We start from the raw sequence: 15,520 nt of genomic DNA, 5'->3' as shown, positions 1-15,520 counted from the left end.
TTACTCATTAGTGGCTTTTTTGAGATAAGCTATCAAGTCTGCCCCTTCTCCCTTCTTCTTAATGCCGACGAAGATCATTTTTGTTCCAGGGATGTACTTCTTGGGATTCTCCAAATACTCATCAGTGTATCCTCTCCCCAGGTGATGCCTTTGTTCTTATTGGCATCTGTGTAAGAGAATCCAGCAGCCTCACCTGTCTTCCGCCCAAAGAGACCATGGAGATTTGGCCCAGTCTTGTGCTTGCCTCCCTTTTCCACAGTGTGGCACTGGGCACACTTCTGAACAAAAATTTTCTTGCCTTTCTCAACATCACCCATATTTGTCTCTTTGGTTGCTGATGGCATGAAGTTTCCCAGTAAGAAGCTGGAAATCCTGCTCTCAATATATCAAAATTTTTGGTACTCAGCTAAAGCTCAACTTAGAGAAAAGCATATAGCTTTAAATGTTTACATTAGGAAAAAAAGAAAGGTCTAAAGTCATTCATCTAAGCTTTCATCTCAACAAACTAGAAACAGAAGTAAATAGTGAAGAGAAGATTAGAAATCAATAAAATGGAAGATAACCAACAGAAAAAAATCAATGAAACAAAAGAACTTTTTTAAAACAAAATTCACATTTTATTTTATTTTATTTTTGTACATCTGAACTTTTTGCTACCTTTACTATTTTCCCTTTATTTTCTTTTACATTTTTTGTTTTTTTATGAGTTGTTTATTTATTTATTTAAGACAGTCTTGCTCTGTTGCCCAGGCTGGGGGGCAGTGGCATCATCATAGCTCACTGGAACCTTTAACTCCTGGGCTCACCCAATCCTCTTGCTTTAGCCTCTGGAGTAGCTGAGACTACAGGTACAAGCCACCATACCCAGCTAATTTTTTTCTGTTTTTAGTAGAGATGGGTCTCACCCTTGTTCAGGTTGGTCTCAAACTCCTGACCTCAAGCAATCCTCCCACCTCAGCCTCCCAGAGTACTAGGATTACAGATGTGAACCACTGTGCCCAGACAAAATTCACATTTTATATCTTAATAGATTGAAATATACTAAACAAAATTGATTTTCCTCACCAAAAATAACAAGAATATTTTCTGTATTGTTTCTAGATAAACCACAAAACACTTATTTTTGTAGATATTCCAGGGTTTGCTTATAAATCAAGCCAAGGTAATAGATATAGTCAAGGAAAAATAGAGAAAAAAACAGATGAGTCGGTTGTCAGTATCCTGGCCTCTGATTCTGTCTTAACTATGGAACAGAAGTGTTTAACATATACCTGCTAAAAAGCTTATGAAGATGTAGGCTCAAAAAAGGAATGTAAACAGCAACAACCAGGTGTGGAACAACAATGGCAGGCTCTTCCCTTCAAATTTGAACTGTAACTTGTTCATTTAACTTCTGTTGATAATGACAAAATCTACTTTGAAATCCTTGTTTGGTGAGCTCACACGCTTCTCTCTCTGGTCATTTCTTTTAACTGTCCATTAAAATCTGTTTTATTTTAAAAAAATCAGTAAAATTGATAAACCTCAAGCTAGACTGATCAAGAAAAATGGAGAATAGACACAAATTACCAATATTTGGAGTGAATAAGGGCATATCACTACAGAGCCTAAACAACTTAAAAGGACATTAAAGAAATACTATGAACAACTTTATGCTAATATATTTGACAACGTAAGTAAAGTGGCCACATTCCTTTAGGAACAAAACCAAAATGGACTTAAGAAGGAATAGAAAAATTGAATAGACTTATATTTACTAAGTAATTTTTATTTGTAATTAAAGATATTCCTATAAAGAATACTCTAGAACCATGTGGATTTGCTGGTGAATTGTATTAAACATTTAAGGAAAACAATAATACCAATTTTATTTATAGTCTTTCAGAAAATAGAGGAGGGTACATTTTTCCAACTCATTTTAGGAGACAGCATCATTCTAATATTAAAACCAAACAAAAAAGGCAAGGAAGAAGAAGAAGGAGGAGGGAGAGGGAGAGGAGGAGGGAGAAAAAGGTGACCAGAGGGCAATATCTCTCATGAACACAAATACAAAATTTTTTAAAGTATTAGCAAATTAAATTTAGCTACATATACAAAAGACACTATATTGTAATCAAGTGGGGTTTATGCTAGAAATCCAAGGTTGATTTAACTTTAAAAAGTCAACAAATTAAGCCACCAAGTTAGTGAATAAAGGACACAAATCATATTATTATTTTAATAAATGCAAAAAAAGCATGTGATATTTAAATCCATTTAAGATGTCTCAGGAAACCAGTAAAAAAAGGGAACTTCTCAACCTGATAAAGAGCATTGAATTCTTTCACCCAAAAACTGAGAACAGGGCAAGAATGTCTGCTTTCAGTCCTTAAATTAACACAGTACTGAAAGTCCTAGGCAGTGCAAAACAAGGCAAGAAAAAGAAAAAGAGGCATGGATACTGGAAAGAAAGAAGCAAAACTTTCTTTATTCTTGCATAAAATAATCACATATATAAAAATCTTAAGGAATCTACAAAAATTCTGGAAACAATAAATGAATCTAGCAAGGTGGCAGGATAGAAGGTCAATATATTAGCAATTAATTTACAGTAGCATCACAAATCATGCAAACAGGGATTAATTTAACACAAAATGTGGGTAAGATATGCACACTAAAACTACAAAACCTTCCTTAGAGAGATTAAAGGAGACCTAAATAAATGGAGAGATATACCATGTTCATTGATTGGAAGACTAAATACTAAGATGTCAATCATTGCTAATTTTTTTATATAGATTCAATGCAGTACTAATCAAATTTTCTTTCTTTTTTTTTTTTTATTTCAGCTCATCATGGGGGTACATAAGTTTAGGTCATATACGTTGTCCATGTCCTGCCCATCCCCCCGAGTCAGAGTCCCAAGCACGTCCGTTCTCATTCTCCAGACAGTGCGCCTGGCACTCATCATGTAGTCATACCTCCATCCCCTCCTCCCCCCACCTCCCCGGGTCTCAATGCAGTACTAATCAAATTTTCAGCAGTTGTTTTTAGGAATTGATCCTGTGATTTTAAAAGTATATATAGAAATGCAAAGGATCTATAATAGCCAACGTAACTTTGAAAGGGAAGGAAAAGGTTGGACAATTAGCACTATCTGATTTCAAGACTTATGATAAAGCAAAGTAATCCTGACAGTGTAGTACTGGCATAGGGATGGACATATGGATTAATAAAACATAATAAGGAGCTCAGAAATATATATATATATATTGTCAATTGATTTTTGACAAAGTAACCAAGGTGTTAATAATTGAAAGGTAAAAAAGGCAGTCTTTTGAAAAATGGTATTGAAACAACTAGATATTCACATGGAAAAAAATTAACTTTGATCCTTATACCATCCACAAAAACTAAATAAAAATGAATCATAAATCATAAACTTCAACATAAACAATAAAACTATAAAATACTTAGAAGAAAATGTAGGATAAAATTTTCACAATCTTAGGGGAGGCAAAGACTTCTTAGATTGGACATGGAAATCATGAATCAATTCAAAAGGTACTATTAAGAAAATGAAGACATAAGTCATATACTGGGGAAAAAAGATATTTGTAATACATATATTTGATATCTCTCTGGCTGCAGGAGATAAATGTCTCCATATATGCTACCAAGGAGGCTGGCCCTCTGACTTTTATATTTAGCTTTTAATTGCTGATTTATCACTTCTAGACTTTCTTCATCTTTTGTCAAAGATTCTACTGCATTTAGCAATAGCCACCCAATTCCACTGCTCTTATTGTTACTATTTCCCCTATATTTCTCAAATGCCTGATGGGTTGCATGGTATCATCCCATTCCAGTTTATCACAGGTGAAAGTTTTAACAATTTCTCTGTTAGATTGTACCAGAACCTACTGGTACCCCATCTCTAACCAGGAATCCTCACTGCCAGCATGTATGGGTGACCCAGCCCCAATATCCCACCTTAGCATCTGTTTTCTGACTACTGACTCAACACTGTGGTAGGCTGGATTCCTTGGGAAAACAGTCTTACATGGAGATTATTGTGCAGGGTGTTCATTAGGGAGTGTTCTTGGGATCAATATCCATGGTAGGGAAGAAAATGGAAGCAGGATTGGGCAGACAATTAAGTTCGGCTTTGAGGATGCAGGGTCATGGAAGGCCGCTGCCAGCCCCACAGAGGGCTCTGGAGATGCAACAGTCCTTCAGAAGTGTCTCAAACTGAGGCAAGGGGACCTGAAATTTGAACACCTACATTGACTAGTCATTGAATGAGGACCGCCCCTACAAAAGAGGGTGTGACCTTCGGCAAGGTGGCACTTTTCCTGTGAGGCAGTGTTCAAAGAAGGCTGACCATGGAGGAGTACCTACCAGCAGCACTCCAGTACCTGGAAAAAGAAGCCGTAAGCACTGGAGAGGAATACAGGCAGTGCATCCCAGTGTCCCGGACATCTTGCCTGAAACACTCACTTTTTGGAGGACTGACATTCTGGTTGTCAGGACTCTGGTTGTCAGGTCATTCCACCAAGTCTTCTGGAAGTAGAGGGTTTCTCGGACAATGTCTCAACAGCCTTTGGCTGCCAGGTTTTCTGGATTCTGGTCCTTCATCAATTCAAAGCATTGTGAGGTCTGTAGCATCTTTATAATTAAGCCTACTTATGAGTGAGAACATGCAATATTTGTCTCTCTGTGCCTAGTTTGTATCACTTATGATAATGACCTCCAGTTCCATCCCTGTTGCTGCAAAAATCATGATTTCATTCTTTCTTATGCCTGAATAGTATCCCATTGTGTATACAAGGTCTGTCCGGAAAGTATCCAGCCATTGTCAATATAACAAGAATGGTTTGCACGACATCGATGTAACCTGGCTGCCAAGAGGAGTGGACTGGGGTGCACAGAAGTGAACAATGATGACGTCACTGTGCCAGTCAGTGGGGTGCCAGATGCTACTGAGGGAGCATGTGTACTGTGTGGCTGTCACATTCAAAATGACTGAGCGAATAGAGTCATGAATCTGCATCAAATTTTGCATTAAGCTTGAACATTCCTCTGCAGAAACTATCTGGATGATTCAGAAGCCTTTTGAGGATGATGCAATCAGTGCAGCACAAATAAAAGTGTGGCACAGACACTTCAAAAGTGGTTGAGAATCTGTTGAAAGTGATCCATGTTCTGGAAGGCCTGAAACAAGCAGAACGCCTGAGAATGGATGGCTTAGGTTAAGAGACACTGGAAGAACTGTGTGAGGTCCCACGGTGCCTACTTTCAAGGGGACTGAGGCATCATTGTCCTATGTACAATGTTTCTCATATCTTGTATCTTCAATAAATGTCTCTATTTTTCATATTACATAGCTGGATACTTTCTGGACAGACCTTGTATATACCACATTTTCTTTATCCATTCATCTGTTGATGACACTTGATTTTGTATCTTTGCTATTGTGAATAGTGCTTCAATAAACATACAAGTGCAGATATCTTTTTGATATATTGATTTCTTTTTTTTTGGGTAGATACCCAGTTGTGGGATTGCTGGATCAAATGATAGTTCTATTTTTAGTTCTTTGAGAAATCTACATACTGTTTTCTGTAGAGTATATACTAATTTACATTCCCACCAACAATGTATAAGAATTCCCCTTTCTCTGCATCCTTGTCAATATCTATTATTTTTTGTCTTCTTAATATTAATAAAAGCCATTCTGACTGTAAGATGATATCTCATTGTGGTTTTGATTTGCATTTCTCTGATGATTAGTGATGTTGAGCATTTTTTCATATACTTGTGGGCCATTTGTATGTCTTCTTTTGAAAAATGTCTATTCATATTTTTTGCCTACTTTTTAATGGGATTATTTGTTTGTTTTTTATTGAGTTGAGTCCCTTACATATTCTGGATATTAGTCCCCTGTTAGATTAATAGATTGCAAATATTTTCTCCTATTTAACAGGTTGTCTTTTCACTCTGTTAATTATTTATTTTGCTATATAGAAGCTTTTTAGTTTAATTAAGTCCCATCTGTCTATTTTTGTTTTTGTTGCCTGTGCTTTTGAGGTCTTAGTAAAAAATGTTTGCCTAGACCAATGTCCAGAAACATTTTCCTTGGGTTTTCTTCTCATAGTTTTACAGTTTTGGGTCTTACATTTAAGACTTTAATCTCTCTTAAGTTGATCTTTGTGTATTGTTAAGAGATTGGGATCCAGTTTCATTGTTCTGCATATGGCTATCTACTTTTCCCAGCACCATTTATTGAAAAAGGTGTCCTTTCTCCAGTGTTCTTGCTGGCTTTGTTGAAGATCAATTAGCTGTGACTATGTGGCTTTATTTCTGGGTTCTTTATTCTGTTCCATTAATCTGTGTGCCTATTTTTTTTTTTTTTTTTACCAGTACCATGCTGTTTGGTTACTACAGCCTTGTAATATAATTTGAAGTCAGGTAATGTGATGCCTTCAGCTTTGTTCTTTTTGCCCAGGATTGCTGTGGCTATTCAGGCTCTTTTTTGGTTCTATAGGAATTTTAGGATTTTTTTTTTAATTCTGTGAACAATGACATTGGTATTACATTTTTAAATTGCATTGAATCTGTAGATTATTTTGGACAGTATGGTCATTTCAATGATTATTAATTTTTTTTTTTTGAGACAGAGTCTTGCTCTGTCACCTGGGTGAGAGTGCCATGGCATCAGCCTAGCTCACAGCAACCTCAAACTCCTGGGCACAAGCAATCCTCCTGCCTCAGCCTCCAGAGTAGCTGGGACTACAGGCATGTGCCACCATTCCCAGCTTATTTTTTGTATTTTTTAGTTGGCTGCCTAATTTTTTTCTATTTTTAGTAGAGACAGGGTCTTGCTCTTGCTCAGGCTGGTCTCGAGCTCCTGAGCTCAAACGATCCTCCCACCTTAGCCTCCCAGAGTGCTAGGATTATAGGCATGAGCCACTGAGCCTGGCCTTCAATGATTTTAATTCTTCTGAACCATGAGCATGGGATGTCTTTCCATTTGTTTGTGTCATTTTCAATTTCCTTCATCAGTGTTTGTAGTTTTCCTTGTAGAGATCTTTCACCTCCTTGGTTAAATGTATCCCTAGATATACTGGCTTTTTGTAGCTATTACAAATGGAGTGGTCGGTTTGATTTCTTTCGCAGCAACATTGTTATTGGTGTATAGAAATGCTACTGATTTTCATACATTGATTTTGTTTCCTGAAACATTACTGAATTCATTTATCAAATCTAACAGATTTTTTTTTGGTGATTTCCCTGAGTTTTTCTAGATATAAGATCATGTCGTCAGCAAACAGGGATAATTTGACTTCCTCTTTTCCAATTTGAATGCCTTTTATTTTTTTTTCTTTCCTGACTGGCTAGGACTTCCAGTACTATGTTAAATATGAGTGGTGAAATTGGGCATCCTTTTCTTGTTCTAGTTCTTAGAGGAAATTCTTTCAAATTTTCCCCATTCAGTATGATGTTATTAATAGCTGTGCATTTGTCATATATGACCTTTATTATTTTCAGGTATGTTCCTTCTATGCCTAATTTGTTGAGGGTTTTTATCATGAATGGATGTTGAATTTTATCCAACACTTTTCCTGCATCTATTGAGATGATCATATGTTTTTCGCCCTTGATTCTGCTTGTGATGTATCACATTTATTGATTTGCATATGTTGAACCATATCCTTGCATCCCTGGTATAAAACTCACTTGATCATGGTGTATTATGTTTTTGATATGTTCTTGGATTTTGTTTGCTAGTATTTTGTTGAGGATTTTTGCATCTATGTTCATCAAGGATATTGGTCTGTAGTTTTGTTTGTGTGTCTTTGTGTGTGCATGTGTGTATCCTTGTCCAGTTTGGGTATCAAGGTGATACTGGTCTCATAGAATCAATTAGGGAGACTTCCCTCCTCCTCAGTTTTTTGGAATAGTTTCAGGAGGATTGGTATGAGTTCTTCTGTGTATGTTTGATAAAAGTTGGCTGTGAATTCATCTGGTCCTGGGCTTTTCATTGTTGGGAGTTTTTTTCTTATTACTCATTCAATCTTGCTACTTCTTATTGTTCTGTTTAGGTTTTCTATTTCTTCCTGGTTCCATCCTGGGAGTTGTATGTTTCTAGGAATTTATCCATTTCCTCTAGGTTTTCTAGTTTGTGAGTATATAGTTGTCTAAAATAGTTTCTGATGGTTTTTTTTTTTTTATTTCTGTGGTATCAGTATTAATGTCTCCTTTTTTCATTTCTGATTTTGTTTATTTGGGTCTTCTCTCTTGTTTTCTTGATTAGTCTAGCTAGTGATTTATCAATTTTGTTTATCTTTTTGAAGAACCAACCTTTCATTTTGTTGATCCTTTGTACTTTTTTTAGTTTGTATTTCATTTACTACTGCTCTAATCTTTGCTACTTTTTCTTCTGCTACTTTTGGGTTCGTTTTTTTCTTGCTTTTCTAGTTCCTTGAGGTGTATAATTAGATTGTTAAATTATGATCGTTCTACTTTTTTGATGTAGGCATTTATTTCTATAAAATTCCTTCTTGGCTCTGCTTTTGTTGTGCCCCACGGGTTTTGGTATGTTGTGTTTCCATTTTCATTTATTTCAAAATTTTTTTTTATTTCCCTCTTAATTTCTTTGTTGACCCAGTGGTCACTCAGGAGCATGTTGTTTAATTTCCTTGTGTTTGTATAGTTTCCCAAATTTCTCTTAATATTGAATTCTGTTTTATTCCATTGTGGTCTGAGAAGATACTTGATATGATTTTTAAAAATTTATTGAGACTTGTTTTTTGGCCTAACATATGGTGTATCATGGAGAATGTTTTATGTGCTGATGGAAAAAATGTGTATTCTGCAGTTGTTGGATAAAATGTTCCATAAATGTTTATTAGGTCCATTTGCTCTAAACTCCAATTTAAGTCCAATGTTTCTGTCTAGATGATCTAACGCTGTGACTGGGGTGCTGAAGTTCCCCATTATTACTGTATTGTAGTCTATCTCTTTAGGTCTAGTAATATTTGTTTTATGAATCTGGGTGCTCTAGCGTTGGGTGCATATATATTTAGAATTGTTATATTCACATGCTGAATTGATCCCTTTATCATTATATAATAACACTCTTTAGGCCGGGTGCGGTGGCTCATGCCTGTAATCCTAGCACTCTGGGAGGCCAAGGTGGGTGCATTGTTTGAGCTCAGTAGTTCAAGAACAGCCTGAGCAAGAGCGAGACCCCATCTCTACTAAAAATAGAAAGAAACTAGCTGGACAACTAAAAATATATAGAAAAAATTAGCCGGGTATGATAGCGCATGCCTGTAGTCCCAGCTACTCGGGAGGCTGAGGCAGAAGGATTGCTTGAGCCCAGGAGTTTGAGGTTGCTATGAGCTAGACTTACAGCATGGCACTCTAGCACGGGCAACAGAGTGAGACTGTCTCAAAAAAAAAAAAAAAGAAAACACTCTTTGTCTTCTTATGCTGTTTTTGACTTAAAGTCTGTTTTATCTAAGTATAGCTACTCCTGCTAGCTTTTGATTTCCATTTGTGTGGAATATCTTTTCCCATCCTCGTACTATCAGTATGTATCTTTACAGAGAAGATGAATTTCTTGTATGTAGCATATAATTGAATCATGTTTTTTAAAAAAATCCACTCAGCCAATTTACAACTTTTAAATGGACATTTAATCCATTCATGTTCATTATTGATATCTGAGGTTTTGTTCCTGTCATTGTTAATTGTTTTCTGGTTGTTTTATAAATTCTTTTTCCTTTACTGTTTGCCACTGTGGTTTGGTGGATTTCTGTAGTGCTTCCTCCTTTGTGTTACTGCTTTACCAGTGAGTTTTATACTTTCAAGTTTTCATGATGGTAAATGTCATTCATTCCTTTGTAGGGATAGTCAAGTGGTGACTAATTCACTCAGCATTTGTGCATCTGGGAAATACTTTTTTTAATCCTTCATTTAAGAAGGATAACCTTGCTGTATATAATATTCTTGGGTGACAGATTTTTTTTCTTGCAGCACTTTGAATATATCATCCCATTCTCTTCTGGCCTGTAAAGTTTCGGCTGAGAAGTCCACTGTTAGTCTGATGGGTTTCCTTTATAAGTGACTAGATGCTTTCCTCTTGTTATTGGTAGAATTCACTCTTTTACTTTGACTTTAGACAGTCTGATTGTAATGTGCCATGGTAAAGACCTTTTTGCATTGTATTTGTTTGGGAATTGATGAGTCCTCTGTACCTGGATGTATAAATCTCTTACTAGACTCAGGAAGTTTTCATTTATAATTTTGTTAAATAGGTTTTCTAAATCTTTTGCTCTCTTTTCACCCTTGGGAATACCAATAATTCAAATATTCAGTCACTTTATGTTGCCCAAATGTCTTGATAGCTTTGTTCATTGTTATTCTTTTTAGTTTTTGTCTAACTGGATTATTTCAAAAGACATGTCCTCAAGTTCTGAAATTTTTTTCTTTCTTGGCCTAGTCTATTGTTGAAGCTTTTGAGTATATTTTGTATTTTGTTCAATAAATTCTTCAGTTCAAGAATGTCTGTTTGGTTTTTAAAAATATGTATCTCTTTGGTAAATTTCTCATTCACACCCTGAATTGTTATTCTGAGTTCTTTGTTTTGGTTTTTGGATTTCTGTTGCATCTCGTTGAGCTTCTTTAAAATCAGTATTTTTCTTTTCTTTTCTTTTTTTTGAGACAGAGTCTCACTCTGTTACCCAGGCTAGAGTGTCATGGCATCAGCCTAGCTCACAGCAACCTCAAACTCCTGTACTCAAGCAATCCTTCTGCCTCAGCCTCCCGAGTAGCTGGGAGTACAGGCATGTGCCACCATGCCCAGCTAGTGTTTTCTATATATTTTTAGTTGTTCAGCTAATTTCTTTCTATTTTTAGTAGAGACAGGCTCTTGCTCTTGCTCAGGCTGGTCTCAAACTCCTGAGCTCAAATGATCCACCCACCCCGGCCTCCCAGAGTGCTAGGATTACAGGCTTGAGCCACCGTGCCTGGCCTAAAATCAATATTTTGAATTCTTCATCAGGGATTTTAAGAACTTCATTTTGGTTAATATCTATTGCTGGAGAATTAATGTGATCCTTTGCGGACATATTTCCTTGCTTTTTCATGTTTTCTGTGTCTTTACATTGATATTTATGCATTGTGTATAACAGTCATTTCTTCCTATTTTTGAATTTACTTTTGTTGGTGGGGTGGGGCTTTTTCCTGAAGATATGTCTATGGTGTTGGTTGGGTAGAGCCCTTTGGCTTTGCTTCTGGGTGCATGTGGTAGTGAAGTCTGTGTATGATTTCTCTGTGTATTAACAGTGTTAGTGATATCTGTTATTTCCTCAGTGTGTAAGGGTGCAGTTATTAGTGGAGGCTATGGTTAAATTGTGCTGGGGATTGGAATGCCACATGGGCCCATCTTAGGCTTCAGTAGTACTGGTGGTGGGCTAAGCATGTCTGTCCTTGTGCCATAGGACAGCATACACTGGCAGCTGTGTTGACGGTTCCAGGTGGGCTGATTCTTGGGCCTTTGGGTGGCTTTCTCAAATGCCAGTTGTGGTAGAGATGGACCAGGTGGGTGAGCAGGCTCTAGAGCCCATGAGCAGTGGGAGTGGCCTGGGCAATGGTGGTAAAAATGTGAGATGGTCTTCCGGAACCGAAGAGCTGTGCACTTGTGTAGTGGTTGTGTTGGGCTGTGTGGGCTTTCAGGCCAGCAGGTGGCACTTGCAGGTAGGAGCCAGCTGAGGTGGTAGCAAGCAGCAGTGTGTTTAGGCCCAAACTCTGTCCCCAGGAGGAGTGCTCGAGTGCCCCAGGTGGTGGATTGGGTTGTGCAGTCCCCAGGACACTGGACCATATACTCTGTCTTGCGGGGAGAGTGAAGTCAGTGAAACTTGTGCTCAGTCCCCCAAGTGGCGACTGCGTGCACCAACCATGACAGGTGGGGACGGGGCACTCCTCAGGCCTCTGGCAGAATGCGTGGCTGAAGGTCAGCAGCTGCTGTGCTGAAGCCCTGTCCTGGGGGTGTGGGGCTGGTCCCAGTGGCCACAGCCTTGGCTGGGGGATGAGGGATGCATGTCCCTCTCACGCATCCCACTCTGTGAGTTGCTGGTGAAGAAAGAAAAGAGTAGAGCACTAAGACTAGAAGTATTTCAATCTTTAGAGGTTGAGCAGAGGAGGAGGATCCAGCAAAGGAAATTGAGAAGTGGCTAACAAGTAAAAAGAGAAGCAAGAGGAATAAAGGGTCATTACAAGCATGAGGACGTTGATAGTGGCAGAGAAGAAAGACTGATCTGAGTGTGTTAACAATAAATGATAAGTGAGGAAATGGTTGTATTAACCATGTCTTTTATTTTCTATATTCTGATGCTTTGAAATCCAGGCCTTTGCAGACTCTGAATAGATTCCCAGGGCTAGTCAAGTCCTAGAGAGTAAATGAGTCACTTGTAAGTAAACTTTTCAAATGCAAAGCAACCAATGCAGAGCTTGTACTTCCAACTCTCACACTCCAGGCCACTATCCCCCACCCTAATACTGCAGGGCCAAGGTACCAGACAACCAGGGATACCCCTATGCCCCAGAGCCTGCTAAAATTATTCACATCAGTCAATCCTTAGCCTGCTTACCCTGCCTTGCTTGTTCCTTCCCACGGAAACCACAGTAGAGGCTCTTGCCCACAGTTTCCCACTCTCTCTGCCTCCTGACCAACCCTCGTGTGCAAACTCCTCTTTGGAAATGTAAGTAATAAACTATCTTATCAATGGAAATTGTTCCTGATCTGTTGGCCTACCATACCTCAAATTTTCTATTAATACACTGTATTTTAAACAATGGTGAGAATAAAGACGAGTCTTCCTTGGCATTTTAGCATGGAGTGGAATAGAACTCTGGGGAAACTGGAGGGGGATGTGAGATCAAGATAATACAGTATGAGCGTATGCTGGTGGTGATGATCTTATGAAAAGTGGAAAAAGTAATGATTCAGAACATGGATGGGATCCAGTGCAGAAATGGAGCAGGTATGTAGATTATTTATTTATTTTAACAAGAGGGACGGCAGAGTGCAGATGCAGGCAGATTGTTAGATTTGGTGGTCAAAAGAAGTGGAAATTCTCTTCTATTTGCTTTTATTTTCTTGGTAAAATGAGAAGCAAGACCACTAGCTTGGAATGGGCTGGGGAGAAGTTTGTAGGAGACGTAAGGAGAGAGATGTGACTTGAAAAGAGAAAATTGATTAGGACAAGGTAGTAAGACTCCCAGACAATACCGAGGACCCATCTGAGACTTAGGATCATAAATGTTAAATGAGGTGAGTTAGCCTGACTGCTGTGTTTTTCACAGGAAAATATGGGGAATAAACAGAAAATTTTCAGTAAACTTTTAATTTTAGAACAGTTTTAAACTTACAGAAAAATAGTGAACACAGTACAGAGAATTCTCAAATACTCTGCATTGAGTTTCCCCTTTCTAACAGCACATTTATAATTAATGACCAATATTGACGTTATTAACAACAACCCACACTTTACTCAGATTGCCTTAGTTTTTACCCAACGTCCTTTTTAATGTCCAGGATCCCATTGAGGGGACCACATCCCATTTAGTCACCGAGTCTCTTTAGGCCCCTCTTGGCTGTGGCAGTTTCTCAAGCTTTCCTTGCATTAGATGACCTTGACAGTTTAGAGGAGTCAGGTATTTGGTAGAGTGTCCCTCATTTGGGATTTGTCTGACATTTTTCTCACGCTTGTACTGGGGTTACGGGATTTTGGAAGGAAGACCACACTGGTAAAGTGCCATTCTCATCACCTCACATCAAGGTTCATACTGTCAAAATGACCAATCACTGTTGATGTTGACCTTGATCACCTGGCTGAGGTGGTGTTTGTCAGATGCCTCCACTGTAAAGTTCCTTTTCCCTCCTTTCCATACTGTACTCTAGAAGGAAGTCACTATGTGCAGCTCACTTAAGAAGTGGGGATTTAAGGTTCCCTTCCTTGAGGGTGAAGTATCTACATAAATTATTTGAAGTTCTTCTGCACAGAAGATTTGCCTCTTCTCCCTCATTCATTTATGTGTTCAATCATGTATTTATATTAGTATGGACTCATGGATGCTTACTTTTTACCTTGGGTTATCATCCAATAGTACTTTTTATCTTGTTCAAATTGTTCCAGGTTTGGCCACTGAGAGCTCTTTCAGTTGGCTACTACGTCCCTTTGACGTACCATTATCATCGTGGGTTTTTTTATTTCTGTTTTTGAACACTTCTTCACTTTCTGGTAATAAAAGATACTATAAGCTAATTTTTGTTTTGTTTTGTTTTTTTGTATTTCCTTCCCCAGTCTTAGAATCAGCTATTTCCCCAGTGCTGTTAGTTTTTGTATTTTGTAGTTTATTTTTTTTTAACCTTTTTAATTGTAAGATAAACAAAAAAATTAAATGTATAGCTCAGTAAATTATTATAAGGAACACACCCTTCTAATATTGTACTGGAGTTGGCTCACACAGGCTCCTAAAAGCAATCTTTCACCAACTCTACATTCAGTGACATCATGCTTAAGAGTTTGAATTTGTTCACGGTGGTAATATTTACAAGATAGAAATCAGGAAATGTTATAAATCAGGGCTTTCTTGTTCCCCTGGAGAGCCAGTTACTAAATACCAGCACACCACTGCTTGCCAACCACCACCCAAGTCAAGAAATAAAACCATAAGCCAATAAATAAAACTTTGCTAGCTATTCCAGTAACACCTTTCATCTACCCCCGTCTCTCCAAAAGTAGCCCCTACCCTAATCACTTTCTTGTGTGTTTTTGTGTGACTTTTTTTTTTAAGACAGGGTCTCAATCTGTCACCCAGGCTGGAGTGCAGTGGTGTGATCATAGCTCACCATAACCTTGAATTCCTAGGTTCAGGCAAACTTCCTGCCTTAGCCTCCCAAGTAGGTAGGACTCCAGGCACGTGCCACCACTTCCAGCTAATTTTTAAATTTTTATGTAGGTATGGAGTCTTGCTATATTACCCAGGCCTGTCTTGAACTCCTGACCTCAAGCAATCCTGTCTCGGACTTCCAAAGTGCTGGGATTACAGGCATGAGCCACTGTACCCAGGCCTGTGTGTGTGTTTTTAACGGTTTTATACCCATGTGTCCATTCCTGGATACTATGGTTTAATATCATACCTTATTTTTACCTTGATGTGTATTTTGAGGCCTCTGCTCTATGGAGTCCCCCTCTATCTTTCTCTTTTCCTTACACTTTATCTGTTGAGGCATGTGGACTGCTTTATCTGTAGACCTTCCCCAGTCTGGATTTTACTGATTGATACTCATGGTGTAATTCAACAGTTCCTTTGTCTCCCATTATTCACAATATCATGTTAACATTGATAGAACGTTTCACCTAACAACAGCAGCATGCACATTCTTTTCAAGTGTCCATGGAATATACCAAGAAAGAACATATCCACAAAACAAATCTCAACAAATGTCAAAGAATTGAAACCAGTG

General features: G+C 38.1%; 1 pseudogene; it reads right to left on the bottom strand.

The window, feature by feature from the left end:
• On the bottom strand, nucleotides 1–317 carry LOC123644608 (annotated as a pseudogene).
• Between the last annotated feature and the right edge of the window lie 15,203 nt (nucleotides 318–15,520).

Source organism: Lemur catta, chromosome 9 (genome assembly GCF_020740605.2).
Source record: "Lemur catta isolate mLemCat1 chromosome 9, mLemCat1.pri, whole genome shotgun sequence".
Lineage (NCBI taxonomy): Eukaryota > Metazoa > Chordata > Mammalia > Primates > Lemuridae > Lemur > Lemur catta.
The sequence above is the reverse complement of the archived record's forward strand: the minus strand, read 5'-3'. Positions and strand labels throughout refer to the sequence as shown.